The sequence below is a fragment of the Carcharodon carcharias genome, chromosome 12 (assembly GCF_017639515.1).
Source record: "Carcharodon carcharias isolate sCarCar2 chromosome 12, sCarCar2.pri, whole genome shotgun sequence".
Lineage (NCBI taxonomy): Eukaryota > Metazoa > Chordata > Chondrichthyes > Lamniformes > Lamnidae > Carcharodon > Carcharodon carcharias.
In genome coordinates this window covers 104,426,486-104,447,827 of record NC_054478.1, presented here as the reverse complement: position 1 = coordinate 104,447,827, position 21,342 = coordinate 104,426,486, and the positions used below count along the sequence as shown (strand labels likewise).

Here is a 21,342-nt window from a genome sequence, read left to right as displayed (position 1 = left end):
CATGGGCAAGAAAAAAGAAACCTCCAACTGATTACCACTGACCACCCCCTCCCTCAGCTAATGAATCAGTACTCCTCCATGTTGAACATGAAATGGAAGAAGAACTGAGGGTGGCAAGGCACAGAATGTAAGCTGGGTGGGGGACTTCAATGTCCATCACCAAGAGGGGCTTGGTAGCACCTCTGCTGACCGTGCTGGCTGAGTCCTAAAGGACATAGCTGGTAGACTGGGCCTGCAGCAGATGCTGAGGGAACCAACAAGAGCAAAAAACCTACTTGACCTCACCCTGACCAATCTACATGGAGCAGATGCATCTGTCCATGACAGTATTGGTAGGAGTGAGCACTGGACAGTCTTTGTGGAGATGAAGTCTTGCCTTCACATTGAAGATACCCTCCATTGTATTATGGTACTACCACCTTGCTAAGTGGGATAGATTTTGAACAGATATAGCATCTCAAAATTGGGCATCCATGAGGTGCTGTGAGTGATCAGCAGCAGCAGAATTGTATTTAACCACTATCTGTAATTTCATGGCCTGGCATATACCCACTCTACCATTACCTTTAATCTGGGAGATAAATCTGGTTCAATGAAGAATGCAGGAGACATACCTAAAAATGAGGTGTCAACCTGGTGAAGGTACAACACAGGACTACTCGGAACTAAACAGCATAAGCAGCATGTGGTAGGCAGAACTAAGCGATCCCACTACCAACAGATCATATCTAAGCTCAGCATCCCTGTCATATCCAATCGTGAATGGTGGTGGATAATTAAACAACTAACTGGAGGAGGAGGATCCATGAATAGCCACATCCCCAATGATTGGGGAGCCCAGCACATTAGTGCAAAAGAAAAGGCTTAGCATATGTAACCACCTTCAGCCAGAACAGCCAGGTGGATGATCCATCTTGGCCTCCTCCAGAGGTCCCCCAGCATCACAGATGTTAGTCTTCAGCCAAATCGATTCACTCCAGATGATAAAGAGAAAAGGCTTAAAGCATTCAATATCGCAATGGCTATGGGCTCTGACAGAAATCCAGCTATAATGTTGAAGACTTGTGCTCCAGAACGAGACCCACTCCGAGCCAAGCTGTTCCAGTACAGATACAACACAAGCATCTATCTACCAATTTGGAAATTTTGTCCACAAGAAGCAGGACAAATTCAACCAAGCCAATTACCATCCCATCAGTCTATTCTCAACCATCAGCAAAGTGATTTGCTATCAAATGGCACTCGCTTAACAATAAACTGTTCACTGATGCTCAGTTTGGGATCCACCAGGATCACTCAGTTCCTGACCTCATTACAGCCTTGGTTCAAACATGGACAAAAGAGCTGAACTCCAGAGGTGAGTTGAGGGTGACTGTCCTTGACATCAAGGCAGCGTTTGACTGAGCATGGCATCAAGGCACCCTGGCAAAACTTGTAAATGGGAATTGGAGAAAACTCTCTGCTGGTTGGAGTCATACTTCGCACAAAGGAGAAGATAGTTCCAGTTGTTGGAGGTAAATCACCTCAGTCCTGGGACATCACTGCAGGAGTTCCTCAGGGTAATGTCCTCAGCCCAACCATCTTCAGCTTCGTCATCAATGACCTTCCCTCCATCATAAGGTCAGAAGTGGGGATGTTCCCGAATGATTGCACGATGTTCAGCACAATTAGCAACTCCTCAGATATTGAAGCAATCCATGTCCAAGGCAGCTAGACCTGGACAATATTCAGCATAAGGCTGATAGGTGGCAAGTAACATCCATGCCACATAAGTGCCAGGCAATGACCATCTCCAACAAGAGAGAATCTAACCATCTCCCCTTGACATTCAATGTCATTACCATTGCTGAATCCCCCATTATCAATATGCTAGAGGTCAGCATTGGCCAGAATCTGAATTGGACTGGCCATATAAATACTGTGGCTACAAGAGCAGGTGAGAGGTTGGGAATTTTCAACAAGTAACTCATCTCTTCAAAGCTTACAAGGCACAAGTCAGGATTGTGATGGGATGCTCTCTCCTTGTCTGGATGAGTGCAGCTCCAACAACACTCAAGAAGCTCAACACCATCCAGGATAAAATAGCCCACTTGATTGGCACCCCATCCACCATCTTCAACATTCACGCACTTCACCATCCACACACACTGCTAGCAGGATGTACCATCTACAATATGCATTGCAGCAACTCACCAAGGCTCCTTTGAAAGCACCTTCCAAGCCCACAACCCCTACCACCTAGAAGGTCAAGGCAGCAGATGCATGGCAACACCACCACATGCAAATTCCCCTCCAAGCCACACACTATCTTACTTGGAACTATATCACTGTTTCTTCACTGTCACTGGGTCAAACTCCTGGAATCTATTTTCTAACAGCACTGTGGCTGTACCCCATAACACATGGATGACAGTGCTTCAAGAAGTTGGCTCGCCTCCACCTTCTCAAGGGCAATAAATGCTGGCGACCACATCTTGTGAACAAATAAATAAAAAAAGGCTAAAAAAATAAAGAGGGAGAAAGTAGAGGATGAGAGAAAGCTAGCTAGTAATATAAAAACAGATAGTAAGAGTTGCTACAAGTATTTAAATAGGAAAAGAGCAACTGAAGCAAGTGTTGTTTCTCTGGTGAGTGAATAATGAAAAACAAGGAAATGGGCGAGTCTTTTTGTCTGTCTGCATTGTAAGGGACTTAGAAAATTTTCCAAAGATACTTGAAAATCAAGTGATACCGTGAGGGAAGAACTTAAAACAATCACCATCATCAGAGAAAAGCTGCTGGTAAAACTATTAGACAAGTCCCCAGGACCAGATAACGTACATCCTAGGGTCTTAAAAGAAATGGCTGCAGAGATAGTAGATGCATTCGGTACAGTCTTCCAAAGTTCATTAGATTCTGGAAGAGTCCCAGTGGATTAGAAAATAACTAATGTAATACCTTTATTCAAGAAAGGAGGGAGACTGAAAGCAGGAAACTCTCAGTCAGTTAGCCTAACATTAGTCATAGGGAAATTATGAGAAAGCATTGTTGAGGGCGTTACAGCAGGATATTTAAAAAATCATAATGTGATCAGTCAACATAGCTTTGTGAAAGGGAAATTGTGCTGAACTAATTTATTGGAGTTCTTTGAGGAAGTAACAAGCAGGATGGATAAAGGGGAACCTATAGATGTGGTGTATTTGGATTTCCAAAAGGCATTTGATATGGTGCCACATCAAAGGTTACTACAGAAAATAAGAGCTCATGGTGGAGTGGTAACATATTAGCATGGATAGAGGATTGTTTAGCTAATAGAAAACAGAGTAGGCATCAATGGGTCATATGAAGATACAAACATATGAATTAGGAGCAGGATTAGGCCACTCAGCCCCTCGAGTCTTCTCCACCATTCAATAAGATCATGGCTGATCTGATTGGGACCTCAACTCCACATTCCCACCTACTCCTGATAACCTTTCACTCTCTTGCTTATCAAGAATATATCTAGCTCTGCCTTAAAAATATTCAAAGATTCTGCTTGCACTTCTCTTTGAGGAAGAGAGTTCCAAAGACTCATGGCCCTCTGAGAGAAATAATTTCTTCTCATCTCAGTTTTAAATGGGTGACCCATTATTTTTACACAGTGACCCCCTAGTTCTAGATTCTCCCACAAGCGGAAACATACTTTCCATATCCACCGTGTCAAGACAACTCAGGATCTCACATGTTTCAATCAGGTCACGTCTTACTCTTCTAAGCTCCGGTGGATACAAGCGTAACCTATCCAACCTTTCCTCATAAGATAACCTACCCATTCCAGGTATTACTCTGGTAAACCTTCTCTGAACTGCTTCCAACACATTTACATCCTTCCTTAATAGAACTCCAGATGTGGTCTTACCAATGCCCTGCTTAATTGAAGCACAACCTCTCTACTTTTGTATTCAATTCCCCTCACAATAAACAATAACATTCTATTAACTTTCCTAATTACTTGCTGTACCTGCAAACTAGCCTTTTGTGATTCATGCACTCGGACACACAGATCCCTCTGCATCTCAGAGCACTACAATCTCTCATCATTTAGACAATATGCTTCTTTTTTTATTCTTCCTGCCAAAATGAGCAATTTCACATTTTCTCACATTATACTCCATTTGCCAGACCTTTGCCTACTCACTTAACCTATCTATATCCCTTTGTTGCCTCCTTATGTCCTCTTCACAGCTCACTCTCCCACCTATGTTTGTGTCATCAGCAAATTTAATAACCATACCTTCGGTCCCTTCATCCAATTCATTTATATAAATTGAGAAAAGTTGAGGCCCCAGCAGTGATCCCTGTGGCACACTGCTTGTTACATCTTGCCAATCAGAAAATTATCCATTTTTGTCAATTCTCTGTTTCCTGTTCTCTAGTCAATCTTCTTTCCATGCCAATATGTTACCCACTACACCATGGGCTTTATTTTCCACAATAACCTTTGATGTGGCACCTTATCAAATGCCTTCTGGAAATCTAAGCACAGTACATTCACCAGTTCCACAGCACATGTTACGTCTTCAGAAAGCTCCAGTAAATTGGTTAAACATGATTTCCCTTTCACAAAACCATATTGACTCTTCCTGCTTACCTTGATTTTTCCAACTGCCCTGCTTTAAAGTCTTTAATAATAACTTCTAACATTTTCCCTACTTCGGATGTTGGGTTTACTGGCCTGTAGTTTCCTGCTTTCTGTTTCCCCCACTTTTTGAATAAAGGAGTTACATTTGCTATTTTCCAATCTAATGGAACATTTGCCAAATCTAGGGAGGTTTGGAAAATTAAAACCAATGCATCAATTATCTCACTAGCCACTTATTTTAAGGCCCTAGGATGAAGCCCATCAAGACCGGGGAGTTGTCAGTTCACAGCCCCAATAATTTGCTCAGTACCACTTCCCTGCTAATTGTAATTTTCTTGAATTCCTCCCTTCCTTCCATTTCTTAATTTACAGCTTTTTCTGAGATATTACTTGTATGAGTCATTTTCAAGTTGGTAAACTGTAACTAGTGAAGTGCCACAAGGATCAGCGTTGGAGTCTCAGCTATTTATGATTTATATCAATGACTTGATGAGGGGATTGAGTGTCTGGGAGCTAAGTTTGCTGATGACACCAAGATAGGTAGGAAAGTAAGTTGTCAAGAGGAGGTGGAGAGTCTGCAAAGGGATATAGACAAGTTAAATAAGTGGGCAAAAATTTGGGGATGGAGTATAATGTGTGAAAATGTGAACTTGTTCACTTTGGCAGGAAGAATTGAAAAGCAATGTACTATTTAAATGAAGAGAAATTACAGAACTCGCAGAGGGATTTGGGTGTCCTGATGCATGAATCACAAAATGTTTGTATGCAAGTGCAGCAAGTGATTAGGAAGGCAAACGGAATGTTGCCATTTATTGCAAGGGGAGATGATGGTGTAATGGTAATGTCAGTGGCTGAGGCCCAGGATAATGCTGGGGGAACACTGGTTTAAATCCCAACATGGCAATTGGTGGAATATAAATGCAATTAATAATTGGATTTATAATTTATAATTAACAATCTGGAATTGACAGCTAGCCTCAGTAATGGTGATCATGAAGCCACTTGTTTCATAAAAATCCATTTGGTTCATTAATGTCCTTTAGAGAAGGAAATTGCTATTCTAACCATGTGATTAACTCTTAACTGCCCTATGAAATGGCCCAGCAAGCCACTTAGCTCAAGGGCAAATAGGGATGGGCAACAATTGGCCACATCCTATGAAAGAATAAATAAATAAAAGTAGGAATGTTTTACTGCAGAACCTTTGTGAGACCACATCTAGAGTTTACAGATTTGACTCCTTATTTGAAAAAAGATAAAATTGTGTTAGTAGCAGTTCAGAGAAGGTTCACTTGAATTATCCTGGAATGAAGGGCTTATCTTGTGAAGAACCGTTGAACAAGTTGGGCCTATACCCATTGGAGTTTAACCTTCTTGAAACATGTAAGATCCTGAGGAGGCTTGATAGGGTGGATACCGGGAAGTTGTTTCTTCTTGTGGAAGAGAATAGAACTAGGGGACACAGTTTTAGAATAAGAGGTCTCCCTTTTAAGATGGAGATTGAGGAGAATTTCTTTCAGTATGTGGAATTCTGTTCACCAGAAAGCAGTGGAGGCTGGGTCACTGAATTTATTCAAGGCTGAATTCAATAGATTTTTGATAGATGAGGGTTTTGGGGGACAGAAAAGTGGAGTTGAGACCACAGCCAGCTCAGATATGATCTTATTGAATGGCGGAGCAGGCTTGAAGGGCCAAATTACCGACTCCTGCTCCTAAGTTTCTATAGCACATTAACAACTTGATTTCCTGGAGCACATTGTTTCCTGTACACTTTGCTGAGTCAGCCAAATGATTTTAAGAAATATTCAATCAATATCCTCCTCCTTCTTCAGGTACCATGGCTTAAGTTGGCAACCATGGACTTCCATTGGATTGGTACTTGATTATGCTTGGCAAAGTGCTGCAGTGGTTTGCTGTTGCTTTCTGCAGTATGGCTGACCTGGAACTCTCCTGCTCTTACTGCCTCCATCAGGCATATTGGAAGAATTTACAGCCTGATAAGCAACCTGTTTGGCCACATTTTGAATGTACCTTTTGTGGCCATTAAATCCTGAAGCGGAAGTGAAGTGAAGTCCTGAACCCAGAGCTTTTTGCCCTGAGGTAGGGGCAGTACCACTGCGCCACAAGACCTCCCTCAATCAAAGTATATTTAATTAAATTCATTGCAGCAAATTAAATCAACTGCAAGACTTTTCTTTGGGTAAATGGTTTCAGAACATATGTCAAAAGCAAAATACTGCTGATGCTGGAAATCTGAAATAAAAATAGAAAATATTGGAAATGCTCAGCATGACAGACAGGATCTGAAGCGTGAGAAACAGAGTTAGTGTTTCATGTAATGACCGTTCATCAGAACATATGTCACTGATTCCTATTCTGCCACCAATTAATTGCTGCTAAGCAAATTACTCAGTTATTTATTTTCCTGTAGCCTAAATCTACTATTATAGCAAGCAGTTCTGACAAATTTGAAGATAAGTTATTTATCAAGGGTTTTGTACAAATGGATCCGTACTTTTAACTCTCTTGCTCGACTGAAATGGAGTGTAACAACTTAACAGCTTGCCAACACTGCTGTGCCTATTTTTTTTCCAGGTGCCTTCTGAGTAGGTGGCTACTGAAGAGTAGCTAGCTGATTAACGTATTTAATTGAGGTCCAATTATATCAATAAGTCTGCAGTGCAATTTTGGGGCTAAACAGGAATCTCCCAGCCAATATCAGCAGGCAGCTCCTCCAGTCTCTGCAAACCCATCTCAGGTTGTTGTTGCTCTGACTCCCCAACCTCCCCTGCAGATAAGGGCTCTTTCCTGGACCCCTACCTTCCACCAGCCCAGGAGCTGGTTAGGCTGTGTGGCACTTAGTTTTTGTCCACAACCTACTAGCACAATACAAGTGAGGACCAGCCCTCAAAATGGACTGGACCTCTCTGTGGGACTATCAGGCAGCAGCTGGGCTTTCTTCCAACTAGCTGCCGTGAGGGATAAAATCTACCTCAATGTTGCACACAGGAGACCAAGACCAAGTGTGGTCTTTAGGTGAAGAGAGGCAAAAAAGCATGAAAAATCGGACAGAGGCTATGCAGTTGTATTTTATTTCCCATTTTAGATACAATCTGTCCTTATTTTTACATAATGTGCTGACTTTTTCCAAGTACCTACACACCTATGTCCACAATTATAATGGAAACTCTATGTAAAATTGTCACATTGTAATTACACACCATCTTGGAGCCCTTGCACTGCCATCAATGTTAGGAGGATGTAATTATAGTGTGACAATTTTTAAAAATCCTTTCATGGGATGTGGGTGTTGCTGGTTAGGCCAGCATTTATTGCCCATCCCTAATTGCCCTTGAGAAGGTGGTGGTGAGCTTGCCTTCTTCAACCACTGCAGTCCATGTGGTGTAGGTGCACCCACAGTGCTGTTAGGGAACAAGTTCCAGGATTTTGCAGCAACAGTGGAGGAAAGGTGATATATTTCCAAGTCAGGATGGTGAGTGGCTTGGAGGGGAACTTGCAGGTGGTAGTGTTCCATGCATTCGCTGCCCTTCTCTTTCTGGGTAGTAGAGGTTGCGGGTTTGGAAGGTGCTGTCGAAGAAGCCTTGGTGAGTTGCATATTTGCATAGGCAACTTCCATAGGAATTTGTTAAAGAAATTTGTAATGGAAAAGATAGAATGTATGAGATCTGCATACCCTGATTCAATTACCCCTTCTTTCTAACTGGACTTCTCCTGACAATTACACTTGATCTGAACTCCAGGCAACTCCATTGGAGGACATATGGAATGCTCCTGATTTGGTGTTTAAGGTAAAAATCTTGACATTATTTAAGAAACAATTCAATAATCTGGGTGGGGGGTGGGTGTGGGGGGGGGGCAGTTGGTGGTGGAGGTGGTAACTATAGAGTCTCTTTAGGTGGATGAGCCAAAGTTAGCTGAATGACCTTCCTCATTCATACTTATCCTGTGATGCAAGGTGCTGTTAGCTGTACAAATCCTGTCAAGGATTTTTTTCCCTCTATCATTAACAAAGGAACATTCCATTGCCAAGCTTTGTTGAGAGTTGTGGTTAAGAATTAATGAGTAGGTTCATAAAATGAGCTCAGTTCCTATGTCTGCTAATGCTGGAAAACAAACCTAAGTCGCCTTACTGGGAGTACACTCTGCACTGTAATTGTACTAAGCTTATTTTGAAAATGTGTCTCAACAACAAAGATCACTTGTATTTTTTTTGCCAAGGTTCTTCATTGGAGTGTTTTCTAACAACATAATTGACACCAAGCCACATAAGAAGGCATTAATCCAATGACCAAAAGTTTTAAGAAGCGTATCAAAGAAGGAAAGGCAACTAGAGAGGCAGCAAGGTCTAGGAAGTGGATTCCAGAGATTAAGGTCTTGGCATGGCAGCCAATGGTGAAGCAATTAAATTTGGGAACGATCAAGAAGCCAGAATTGGAAGAAAACAGATACCTTGGAGTGTTGTAGGGCTAGAGGGGATTCCAATTTTGGGGAGTGATGAGACCGTGGATGGATCTGAAAACAAGGATGATAATTTAAAATCAAGGCATTGGGACCCAATGTGGGTCAGTGAACAGAGGGCTGGTAGGTGAATGGGACTTTGCAGGCTATGGACAGTGGAGTTTTGGCTGATCTCAAGCTTATGGACAGTAAAATGTGGGAAGCCAGTCAGGAGTGCCTTGGAATTATCTAGTCTATATGTAACAAGGGCATAGATGAGAGTTTTAGCAGCTGATTGCTTGAGGCGGGTATGGAGTTGGGCGATGGTATGAAGGCAAAAGTAGCTGGTCTTAGCAATAGTGTGGATATGAGGTCAGGAGCTCATCTCAGAGTCAATTATAACACTAAGGATGTGAGCAGTCTGGTTCAGCTTCAGATAGTTGCCAGGAAAAGGGATGGAGTTAGTAACTAGGAAACCAAGGTTGTGGCAGGGACTGAGAGCATTCCTGCTATTTAGTTGAAGGAAATTTGTGTTTACAAAATCAGTTGTTGGACAAGCAATCTGACAAATTCGAGTCATTGGAGGGGCCAGAGGGGTGGTCATGAGGTAGTGCTGGGAGTCATCAGCAAATACGTGGAAACTGACTGTGCTTTTGGATGATATCTCCATACAGTGGATCAGAAAGAAGCCCTTTATTTGGACAAAATTCAAAGGAATTTGAAGCAGAATTCATACTGATGTTAATAGTTGCTAAATAAAGAGATTGCTATAGTTGGAATATCATTAAAGTGGGAACACGCTATGGCATCAAATGTATATTTTAGTGAGGAATTACCTATCTCTGTTTTGGAAATCATAAACCTTGTCTTAAGTACAGCTGTGAAAAACATTTTTTCTCAAGTTGCATATGTTCATTAAATATAATTTTGCTGTTTCTCTCTAAATAGCAGTTCTTTCTGGATTTGTTACAGCATTACATCATTACTTAATACCTATTCCTTTTCTTTTTATGTAGATATAATTTCTACCTTGCAGATCAAAAAAATGAAACAGGGTGAAGACAGCCAGTAGATTTTCTTGGCATCTCCCTGTTCTTGGCATTCAAAAAACAAGTACTATTTTGTAGTGAATCAAGTTTCACAGCCACATCACTAAACAAGGATATTTTGTTAAGAATTAAAGTAGTAATATGAGTTATGAATGCCTTTTTTATTTGGGCTTCCTGTAACTTATTCAATATGAGCTCATTAGCAAAAAGGTGCACTCAAAATGTAATTGGGAGAAAATACAATGTTTTACATTGTGTACAATTCTTAGATATTCCACACAAATGTGCACACAGAAGTGTTTTTTTTTATCTTTGGGCAAAATAAAGACTTGAATGAGAAAAGCTGTTACAGAGTGGGTAACGAATACGGTTCAGTTACAATTTTTATCTCAGGGGTAAAGGTTATGAATTTAAACTACACTTCAGGACCTGAGTACATCATTTGGACTGATGCTTCATGCAGCAGTGACAGGTGTTCCTGGTTTTTGTCCATTATTCCAGTGTCCAGGCTCAGATACCCGCAACCAACACCACGAAAAGCTGGCAATTCGTGCCATTGCTCTCTGTGAGATCTTGCTACGTGATTATTTTTAAGCTGCATTCATTTTAGCGTATGGGTAAATGCTGCAGCAGTTTGGTACACAGCAATGACCTACTGATTCAATGGGAGGATAACGGAGGAATGTTGACAGGGCACCAGGAGAATGTCTTACTTGTCTCCGTCAAATGCTGGCATGGTGTCTGAACAGGGCTTCCGTTTCGTCTTCCAACGAATGCGCATCCCCTGAGCGTTGGAGGCGAGAGAGCTTGAACCCCAGACTTTCCGAAGCAATGGCAGAACTATTCTTAAGGTAGCACAAGCTGACAGAAGTCTTTATTTCTTTAAAATATTGTGTTAATTCCATGTTTATAATATATAGTTATCATGGAGATAGACCAGTAAGTCTACCCAGTAATTTATGTCTCCCCAGTGCGTTAGAGCTAGACTTCAGTACTCATAACTATATTTACAGATTATCATACACATTTCCTGATTGTAGGGCTTGGTGACACCTTCCAATTTTCTTTTCTTTCGAATACTAAGGCATTCTGCACTCATTTGGTCTTTACTCCCAGTTACTCCAGAAATTGGGAATGTAGCAAAGGGATGGAAACAATCTTGCTCGCCGCCGCGTCAGGGTGGTATGTGGCGGGCGCTCACATTCTGTTTTACATGTGTCTTCCTTTTTATGATTGTTGTGTAAACTATTCCTAAAGAAGCAAGGTAATTCCGAGTGTGTGCATACATGTTCGGCCTCTTATTTGAACAGATTGACATTTCTGTTGGCCCTGGATTTAATTCACAACTGAACATTTTACCATGACAGAAACAGGTAGAAAGAAAGTAGTGACAACTGATCAATTGCCAAGCCCAGCAGTAAATTGGTGCTGATCCATTCCACGCACAGACCGGACTGGTGGGCACTGCCCGGCCGCATTCCCTGCCGTTGTCACCTTCATGCTGCAGTAAACCGGGGGCAATTCACCCCATCCCAACCCCCCCCCCCCCGCCCCCCGAGATATGACTGGCGATACGTCTTTTCTAGAAACCTGAAACAAGATAGGAGCAGGATCTTAATCTCCACCGACTTTTAATCAGTCTTTTACATATGGGAAGCATTTTTCATCCAATGAAAACTCCTTTCTGGCTGCTTGTGAACGCTTCGACGTGAGGAAAGATTGAGCCGTGGGTCGCATTCAGGCACCCGGCTCGGTGTGGAGGGGCTCTCTGGCACTCGGAGGCCACCCGCTGGAGTGGAGTGGCGGGGGGGGCGACCCTGCGTCAATGACGCAGAGGAATCCCGCCCAGATCTGCCCCCCGCCCCGCCCCGCCCCTTGACGAGAATTGGGGGTGTGGAGAGGGGAGAGTCTAGGGCAAGAGGAGGAAGCGGATCGGGTGGTCAGAGACTGAGTGCGGGAGGTGCTTTCTCCTCAGAAGCGCCCCTGCCGCCTCAGTCCAGCGGCAGGAGCCTCCCAAAGGGATGAGAGAACCGGCGCCTCTGGTGTAGGTCGGGCCGCAGTGTTGGGAAGCCAGGAGCCGCGGAGGGAAACATGCTGCAGCGGAAACAGAGGGCGGCGAGTGGGGAGGAGATTTCAAATCAGACCATGTTGCCTCTAGCCAAAGATTTGCATTGCTTGCAATAACACCGAGCCTGGGAATTTTATTTTATGTATTTTTTTAAAAGGGGGGCAAGAACACGAGCATTAGGGGGGAAAAAAAGGACTGTTGCAGGAGAGGGAGCAAGCCGGCACCAGCCGCAGTGAGTGTTTCTGAAGAGGGATCTTTCATCTTTTCCTGACACTATTGGGCCGCTCGGGATGATTGGATTTAGCAGAGCTTCCCCCCTGTGGTAAGTAACCGCTCTGTTCAACTCCCTCCCTCCCGTCTGATCATCAGCCGCTGAATTGGTGCAAGATTTGGAGCCAGAGCTACCTGTGTCCCAGGGGAATATTTTTGGGATTCCCCCCCCCCCCCCCCAGGCCTGGAATTGGAGACTGCAGGACAACTTCACCAGGTCCCCTCCCTCCCCCCTAACCAGAGCGGCCGGCATTCTGCATATGCACGTACTGCGATGACTAAATATATTTATAAAGCCACATTTTATGTTTATGAATAGATTTAACCATTTAATTCAAGTATGGAGAGCTTTGGTATGCAAGGTATTTCTGTTGCTGCAGCTTTAGAAAACCAGGCAGTGATCTTCCCCTCCCGTGTGATTTGAGTCGTGCACCTGTCCTAAGACACTAAATGTTTTTTGTTTGCTGGAGCCTGGAGCAGCCCATGTCCATGGCCGCCTCCCCGCCTTCTCCCCGAGCCTCTGAACCCAGGCGATGTGAAGAGCCGCTGCGACACTGGAGTGGAGAGATCCCGCAGCGGTTCCGTCACCTCACCGCTTGAGAAAACGTTTACACGTTGTCGCAATTTTCACGAGTTTTGAGAGGTAATAAGGAATAGTCTTGCGTGTTGTCACAGCGTTGAGGAAGTCAAAGCTCGCTCGTATAATTGTTAAATATTCCAATAGTTTCACTTGCCCCAGAGATTCCTCCCATCCGTCGTCATTGGGCACCTCAGATAAAGTGTTGAGACACCAATGACGGCATTATGATTTAGTGGTTAAAGTTCCCTTTGGGTTAGTTGGGACTTTGTTGCTTTATTTTAAACATTTTATTTCAAACATAAAAGGTAAACTATTTCTTCTTCTCTGGACCTGTCTGCAAACTTTGACATGGCTGACCATACCATCCCCTAACCCGTTTCCTTACAGCTGCATTCCCTGGTTTCATTCTTACCCATCTAACCACAACCAGAGAATAACCTGCAATGGCTTCTGCAACTTTTATCTCTGGTGTCCCCTAAGGATTTATCTTTGATCTTCTCTCTCCCCCCCCCCCGCCATTGCTAACCTACATGCTATCTCTTGGTGACGTCATTCAAAAACATCAGTTTTCACATGTACGTTGACAACACTCAGCTGTATCTTATCACCACCTTTCTCAACTCCTTCAGTCTCTAAATTTTTTGATTTCTTATTCGACATCTTGTACTTAATGAGCAGAAATTTCCTTTAATTAAATATTGGGAAGACTGAAGCCATTGTCTTCATCTATTAGAAACTGTTCAATACCTACCAGTTCCATCCCTCTGCCCAAAAGCTAACTGAGGCTGCACTGGTCTGCTCTCAACCTTGGTATCATATTTGATTTCAAGATGAGCTTCCAACCACATACCCGTGCCACCTGTTTCCACCTCTGTAACGTTGCCCAGCTCCATCCCTGCCTCACTCATCTGCTGCCAAAACCCTCATCACCAGACTCCGTTCCTGCCTCAGCTCAGCTCCTGCTGAAACCCTCATCACCAGACTCCATTCCTGCTTCAGCTCAGCTACTGCTGAAAGCCTAATTACCAGACTCTGTTCCTGCCTCAGCTGCTGTTGAAACCCTCATCACCAGGCTCTATCCCTACCATAGCTCAGTGCTGCTGAAACTCTCATTAATACATTTGTTACCTCTAGACTTAACTATTAATTCCTGGCCAGCCTTCCACATTTTACTCCCTGTAAGCTCAAGGTCATCCAAAACTCTGCTGTCTGTGTCCTGCCTTGCACCAAGTTCCTTTCATTCATCTCTACTGTGATTGCTGACCTACATTGGCCTCCAGTTAAGCAACACCCCAATTTTCAGAACTCTCATTTTTGTTTTCAATTTGCTCCATGGCCTTTTCCCTCCCTATCCCTCTAATCTCCTCCAGCCCCACAGTCTTCTGAGAAATCTGCACTTCTAATTCTAGCCTCTTGAGCATCTCCAATCTTAAATTGCTCCATCATTGGTGGCTGTACCTTCAACCACCAAGATCCTAAGCTCTGGAATTCTCTATCTAAAGCCCTCTGTTTCTCTACCTCTTTTATCCTTTAAAATGCTCCTTGGTGATCACTCCTAATATCTCCTTATGTGGCTCAGTGTCAAGCTTTGCTTTATGGAACTCCTGTGAAGTGCTTTAGGATGTTTTATTATATTAGAGGTGCTATATAAATGCAAGTTGTTGTGGTTTAGCTTGATTGGACCATGAGTTTATTATAATAGTGATACCCTTAAAAAGGGCACTTGATGCTGTCAGGTGAAATAAAAACAGAATATGCTGCAAATACTCAGCAGGTCAGGCAGCATCTGTGGACAACAGTGTTTTGAAACCCATGAGAGACTAATAACTTAAAAAAAAACTTGAATTCCCACTGAACAACTTAAAGGAATCACACAACAAAATTTCAATTTTTAAGACTTTTACTGTAATAAAAAATTAAAATCAACATGATTAGACATTACTTAGTTGACAACCAATACTCTAAACTACAGAAAAGGCATCCCTTATTAGCGTTTTAACACACTCAAAAAAACCCACGCCGCCGTTATACTTTACATCATGCAGTCTGCACAATGGACTGTTTATGTAGAGACTGCAGAAATTACTCCCGGCTTCCAACAGATTCACTTCTCCCTATTTTGCTAGTCGTAATGTCTAGAGTTTGTTGAAAACCATTTCTCTTGGCCTTCCAAGAATTGCTGAACTGACTTGCAGCAGCAAGGGCCACTTCCACTCTGGAGATTCCTTCCTCCGTCCATGCCAGACTGAATCTTCCAGTGTTCTTAAATTTACACAGGTTTCATCTCTTCGACCAGAGAACTTTTTCCCTCTGCAGACCACAGCAACAGCTTTTCCTGTTTTTCTCTCTCTCCCCATGGATCTTAATCTCTCTCTCTCTCTGTGACTCTCAATGTTCAGGGTTTTTTAAAAATCAGACTGCCCGAGAGTCTGTAAGTTTGCACAAAGCAAAAACAGCTGCCTCACTGTATTCAGGTATAAAACCTAGCACATAGATTTCAATAGCACGTGATCTGGGCCTCCTGTCTCCACAGTAAACATCACCATGCTTCTTATTGTGCAGAGCCCAATACAACCTATCTCCCTTTCCCAGGGTACCCTGTTTTACCTTAAGTTAAAAGAGGCAGTCCAAAACATAACCATCTTATAAAACCTTACATTCATAACAATTGAACAACTCATTGGAGGAGAAGGCTCCACGAACATCCCTATCCTCATAATGAGGACACCCTGAAGGTCAGTGCAAAAGTTGAGGCTGAGGCATTTCAGCCATCTTCAGTGCTGTGTGGATGATAAACTCAGCCTTATCCTGGGGCCTCCAGCATCACAGATGCCAGTCTTCGAATCTCTCCATGCGATATTGAGACAGTGGAGTGCACAAAATATAGCAAAGGCTATGGCCTCTGGCCAAGCTGTTCCAGTGCAGCTAAAATACTAGCATCTACCCAAAATTGTGCAAAATTGCCCAGGTATGATCTGTCCACAAATCTAGCTAATTACCACTCTGTTAGACTACTCTCAATCATCGGTAAAGTGATGGAAGCTATAATCGACAGTGCTATCAAGCAGCACTTGCTCAGCAACAGCCTGCGCATCAATGCTCCATTTGGGTTCTGCCAAATATGTATAGCTCCTAACTCTTCTCTCACACTAGTGTCAATAAGTGTTTCTTTGTGTGCTCAATTAATCATCCAATCAGTGCCCACCACCAGTTTATGCTTAACCTTATTCTATATAATTAAAAACAAATGCTGGCCTTGCCAGCAATACTCAGAATATTAAAAAAAATTTACAACTGACCCCAGTAGCACGGTTGGTTAGGTAGGGAAAGGTAAGCCAGTGCTTCATTCTGTTCTTGCTCTTTGCTTGGTGATCCCTGCAAGAATGTGTGTCTGTCAGTTAAGGGCAGAGTTGTGCTTAGCTGTGATGCCATTTAGAGTTGAACCAGTCTCTTGTTGCCATTGATTTTACCTGCTTACCATATTCTAGCAAAAGTGAGTGTCTTCGTGACAGGAGTGAAGAAGAAAAATATGGAATGAGATTACTGCACCAAAAGAAACATTAAAATCATTAAGTAAAATGTTCAGTTGGGGGAAAATAGTAGACAAGAAATCCTCTGATTTGTACATTTTCTGTTAAACCTCAAAAGAATTTTGAAATTTACAAGAAAATCCCAAGAACATTAACTGTGTATACTTTAAAACTGCTCAAAAGGTTAGTTAACTGTTAGGCTGTATCATTCATTCGCTGTTACATTTCAAATTAATTGTTTTGTCTGACAACAATGGGCTAGACATTGACATTCTATTTTAATATTTAGTGTCTTACATGATGCATTACTTGACCATCAATTTACTTGGCAAATGCCAGTTCTGTACAGAACCAGAAGTTGGCTAGCATTCCTTTATTATTTATTAAAGACCAAGCACTGAGACATGCTTAATATAACTTAGCGTGTGCAGCATGTTCTTCATGTTGCTTACTAAAACTGGTTGTTATAAAACAGTATTTTCATCCTTGAATGCTGTGTTCTTATCAAAATGATGACCAGATATTTACTAACTGGGCATCTTGCAGCTGTTTGTTTTACAGTTTTTAACATTGTGATTTTTCTGGAAAGGGTTTGGGATGAAATATGTATATTCTCCCATTACATTTAGCACATTATTTTTCTTAAGCAGGCTTCAGTGATCTGTCAGCCGTGGCTCAGTTGCGTGGCTTTTTTGCCTCCTGTGTCAGAAAGTTCTGGTTTCAAGCCCCACTCTGGAGCTTGAGCATGAAAATCAAGGTTGACACTTTAAAAGATCCTGTGGCACTATTTTGAAGAAGAGCCAATGGAGTTACCCCTAGTGTCCTAGCCATTATTTATCTCCCAATCAACTTTACAAAACAGATTATCTGGTCATTTGTGGTATTTTGCTGCACACAAATTGGCTGCTGTGTTTCCTACATTACAGGTAGCTAGGTTTAAAAAGTACTTTTGTTCATCTTTTGAGATGTCCAGTGGTTGTGAAAAGGAAATGAGCCTTACATTATTTTTCTCTCTTTCAGATTTGTATTCTTGATCTTGCTGAATCAGCATGTTTACTCAAAAATAAATGTATACACACAAAAGCTGCAGCAACTTTACCTCAGTAACACCCCATAAACTGCAATTGGAGAAATGACCAGAATTTTGCCAGAATGGTTGAGGGTGGATTGTTGGATTTGTTTCCAAAGCAAATTGATCAGAAACGTCCTAGTGACCAAGTCTTAAATTAAAAAGCTAAAAACGTACCTTGTGATGTGACTATCCTGTCCTTGTTATGGAGAATTTTCTAACCCTGAAATATTGGAATAGTTTAATTGTTTGTAATAGCTGCTGCAAAGTGTATTTCCAAACATGCTGAACAGCCAGATGATTTTCAGAAGAGTATTAGAATTGTTATTTAGTAGTACAGAACTTGAATACTGCTGAAAAAAGACATTTTGTCAAAGCTTTTCGTCTTGCACTCATCAGGACAATCGCAAGAATACCAATGTCAGGGGAAGCAACAACTTTATGCTGTATGAGAAGAGAGTGCTGATTGGTAGAGGCATTGCCATGGAGAATGTACCATTTAATAGGTGACTGACAATTCTCCATGGCAATGCCTCTATCAATCAGCACTCTCTTCTCTAACAGTATAAAGTTGTGGCTTCTCCGACGTTGGTATTCTTGCAGTTGTCCTGATGAGTGCAAGATGAAAAGCTTTGACAACTTTTTTTTCAGCATTACAAATTAGAACTTGTTTCACCAGCAGGACTGTGAATCAAAGTATGTTGGCTTGACTTACACTGAACAATTTGACGTAACTTGTGTGTAGATTTCGAGACTGGATAGCATCCCGATTTAGAACACATTCTGACAGTTGACCTTAAATTATTATAACCTAGATAAAGCCCGTAGTCCTTTAGAACGCTTCTTACTATATTGTGCACCAAGATAACAATGTGGTTAATAAGAAATGTCATTTATTAACACACACATTCATTGTGTGTTAACATTAGTAAATTGCCACACTCAAATAGCAGTAATGAACTTAAAAGTGAGTGTAATGAGTTGGCTTGCAGCCATTGCTGGGATAATTGATATTTGCTAACTTGATAAATCCTCACCATGCTTCCACCCTATTCCTGTACCTATTCTAATTTCAAGAAACTAAATGCTAGAGACAGATTACAAGTTAAAACTGGAAAACATTTAAACAAAACAGATTGAAATCATTTAGTTTTCTTTTTAGGAAAGAGAGAATTGCAGACTGGTACTGCCCAGCTGTGTATGTTAAGCACAACATTTACAGGAGGCCCACTTACAGCCTAATTGTGTATATTTCTGAAGTACTTTGACATGCTTCAGGTCAGAGTTGGATGTAGGATGGGGGAAGCATAGCTGGACAAAGGTGCACAAGGCCACCCTCTACCTTCAGAAGGATTGGGCTGATTTTTCTGTGAACCATTAGATGTGTATCCCCTCTGACATCAGGCCACACCTCTCTCTGCAGAGGTTTATTTTGTTAGGGGACCTGTTGTGTAGAGCTCCAGGAGAAAAGGAGTCCACATTGCTTGATCTTCTCCCAGTTCAAGGTGAAATTCATAAAAAGATTTGCATTTATGTAGCACCTTTCACAGCCTTAAATGAAGTTACATTGTAATCTAGAAAACAAGGCTGCCAATTTGCAAACAGCAATGTAATTGTAACCAAATAACCTTTCTTAGTGCTGTAGGTTGAGGGATAAATACTGGCCAGAACACCGAAGAGAACTCCCCTGCCCTCCTTAGAAAGAATGCCATTTCATTTTTACATTCACATTTGGAGATAGACAGGGGCTCAGTACTGCATTGAAGTATCAGTCTAATTTAAGTACTCACTAGAATGAGGTTTGAACCCACAACTTTCTGACTCGGGCAAGAGTGTCACTACTGTGCTGCAACTGACAATACTCTGTTAATGGTGCATAGCCAAGATTTTCATGGTTTTATATAAAAATGAGACACTGCTATCTGAAGCATTACCATGAGAGTTGCTGCCAGGTAGATCAGGACTGGATGATATTGTCCAAACCCAGGTTGGGCTAGAGCCACACCTAAATCTTTTGTATCAGTCCAATATTTCTGCACACTATCCAACTGGTGAAGATTCTCTTTTTTTCCCTTTCCTTCCATGTTCTTTCTCTTTTGTGTTCTTGTAAGTTTGCTCTCTTGTTTTCATTCTTGCGCTTGCGCTTTCTCTCTCACATTCATGTGTTCTCTCTTGCAATTGTGCTTCCTGTGCTCCCTTGCACTCTCTCTTGCACACTTGTGTTCTCACTCGGTTTCTCCCTTCACTCTACATAAGTGACAGTACAAAGCTCTGAGTGAGTGACATTTCATGCTATCGCAAAAGACAGCCCTCATGAATTGCTCTGGTGCCTGAAGCTCCCAGTTAACTGTAGATCATGGCATGATATCACTCGTGCAGTTCAAACACAGGCTGCTAAGTCCTTACAGCATTCTGAAAATCGCTACCAATTGTAATTTTACAACAGCTTCCATGTTTTCCTCTCTTGTGTTACCCCAGTGGTTCAACCTGGCACACTCAGGAAAATATCTGCATTAGTCTCCACAGCAGCCACTTTTGCAGATTGATTTTATGCAAAAAATGTTTATGTATAATTTTATCCATTACTTTGTTTTTAACAATTCCTGTAGCATAACTAGTATTGATAGCACCAGTAAGAATTGAAAAACTGCAGTAAGTGTAGAGAAGACATTTTGAAACATTTGATGCAAAGTATTTAGAATATTTATAATTTCTTTGTAGCCAGCATATTGTAATAAACATTTGGACTGGACTTTCAAGGTATTGGCCCTGTTCTCTGGGCCTAAAAATTGGCGGTGAGCCTGCCTCTGCATGGCTGGGAAGTTCCTGATCGGGCTGTTAATTGGCTCAGGTTGAGACTGCCCCCATCTGGGAAAAGCTGGATATCAAGGTAAGTGGGGTGTATTGCAGGGCCAATCTGACAGGCCCCAGTGAGGGAGGTGGGTAGGAGCCACGATTGGGAGGGAGGGGAAGATCAAGCGGGCGGAGGCAGGGAGTACCATGGTGCGGACTCGTTGAGCGCAGGCACCCTACTGAACAGGAGGGAATGCCCCCCCTCCCCCAAGCACACAAGGCCACCAGGGTTCACTGTGGGCACCACTTAAGGGCCTCAATTGGCTCAAGAACGGGCAGTAACTCAGAGCAACTGCTGGCATTTTCACACTGCAGAGATTGAGAACTGTGGTGCACTTTCTTCACCTGTGGAAGGAAATACAGGCTGTAGAAATATGGAATTAAAACTGAAAAGAACAGTAAAGATCCATGAAACACTGGAAGACTGATGCAATCAAAAAAAAAAATCTTGCATTTATTTAGCTCTTTTCACAACCTCAGGTTATCTGAAAGTGTTTTATAGCCAATTAAGTATTTTGAAGTCTAGTCACTATTGCAGTAAAGGACTGTGAACTAAGTTACAGTAAAAGTATGAAACTAAATGAAATAAATTACCTAGATTAAAAACTATAAAAATGCAATTGTGCGCAATGTCAAAATTTGAAATCCTAATTAGTTAAGTCAAATACAATAGAAACGGCAGGGCAAGTGAAGTGCTGCAACTGTAATATTTGAAAGTTGGACACCAATGTCATTCACAGTAGTCACGTCTGCAATGAGTGTCTGTAGCTTATGGAACTTTGGCTCAGGTCAACCCTTTGAATTGTTAAATTGATGAAATGTTAGCTCTGTTTCTGTCCCATTTGCAGCCTGACCTGAGTAT

General features: G+C 42.1%; 1 protein-coding gene across 5 annotated transcripts in view; it reads left to right on the top strand.

The window, feature by feature from the left end:
* The first annotated feature begins 12,017 nt into the window (after nucleotides 1-12,017).
* Nucleotides 12,018-21,342, top strand: part of LOC121284917 (E3 ubiquitin-protein ligase HECW2-like) — a 398,529-nt gene continuing 389,204 nt past the window's right edge. For all 5 annotated transcript variants that reach the window (XM_041200816.1, XM_041200817.1, XM_041200821.1 and 2 more), the window contains exon 1: nucleotides 12,018-12,500. The gene's annotated coding sequence lies outside the window, so the exon portion shown is untranslated. The remainder of the gene's footprint in view (nucleotides 12,501-21,342) is intronic.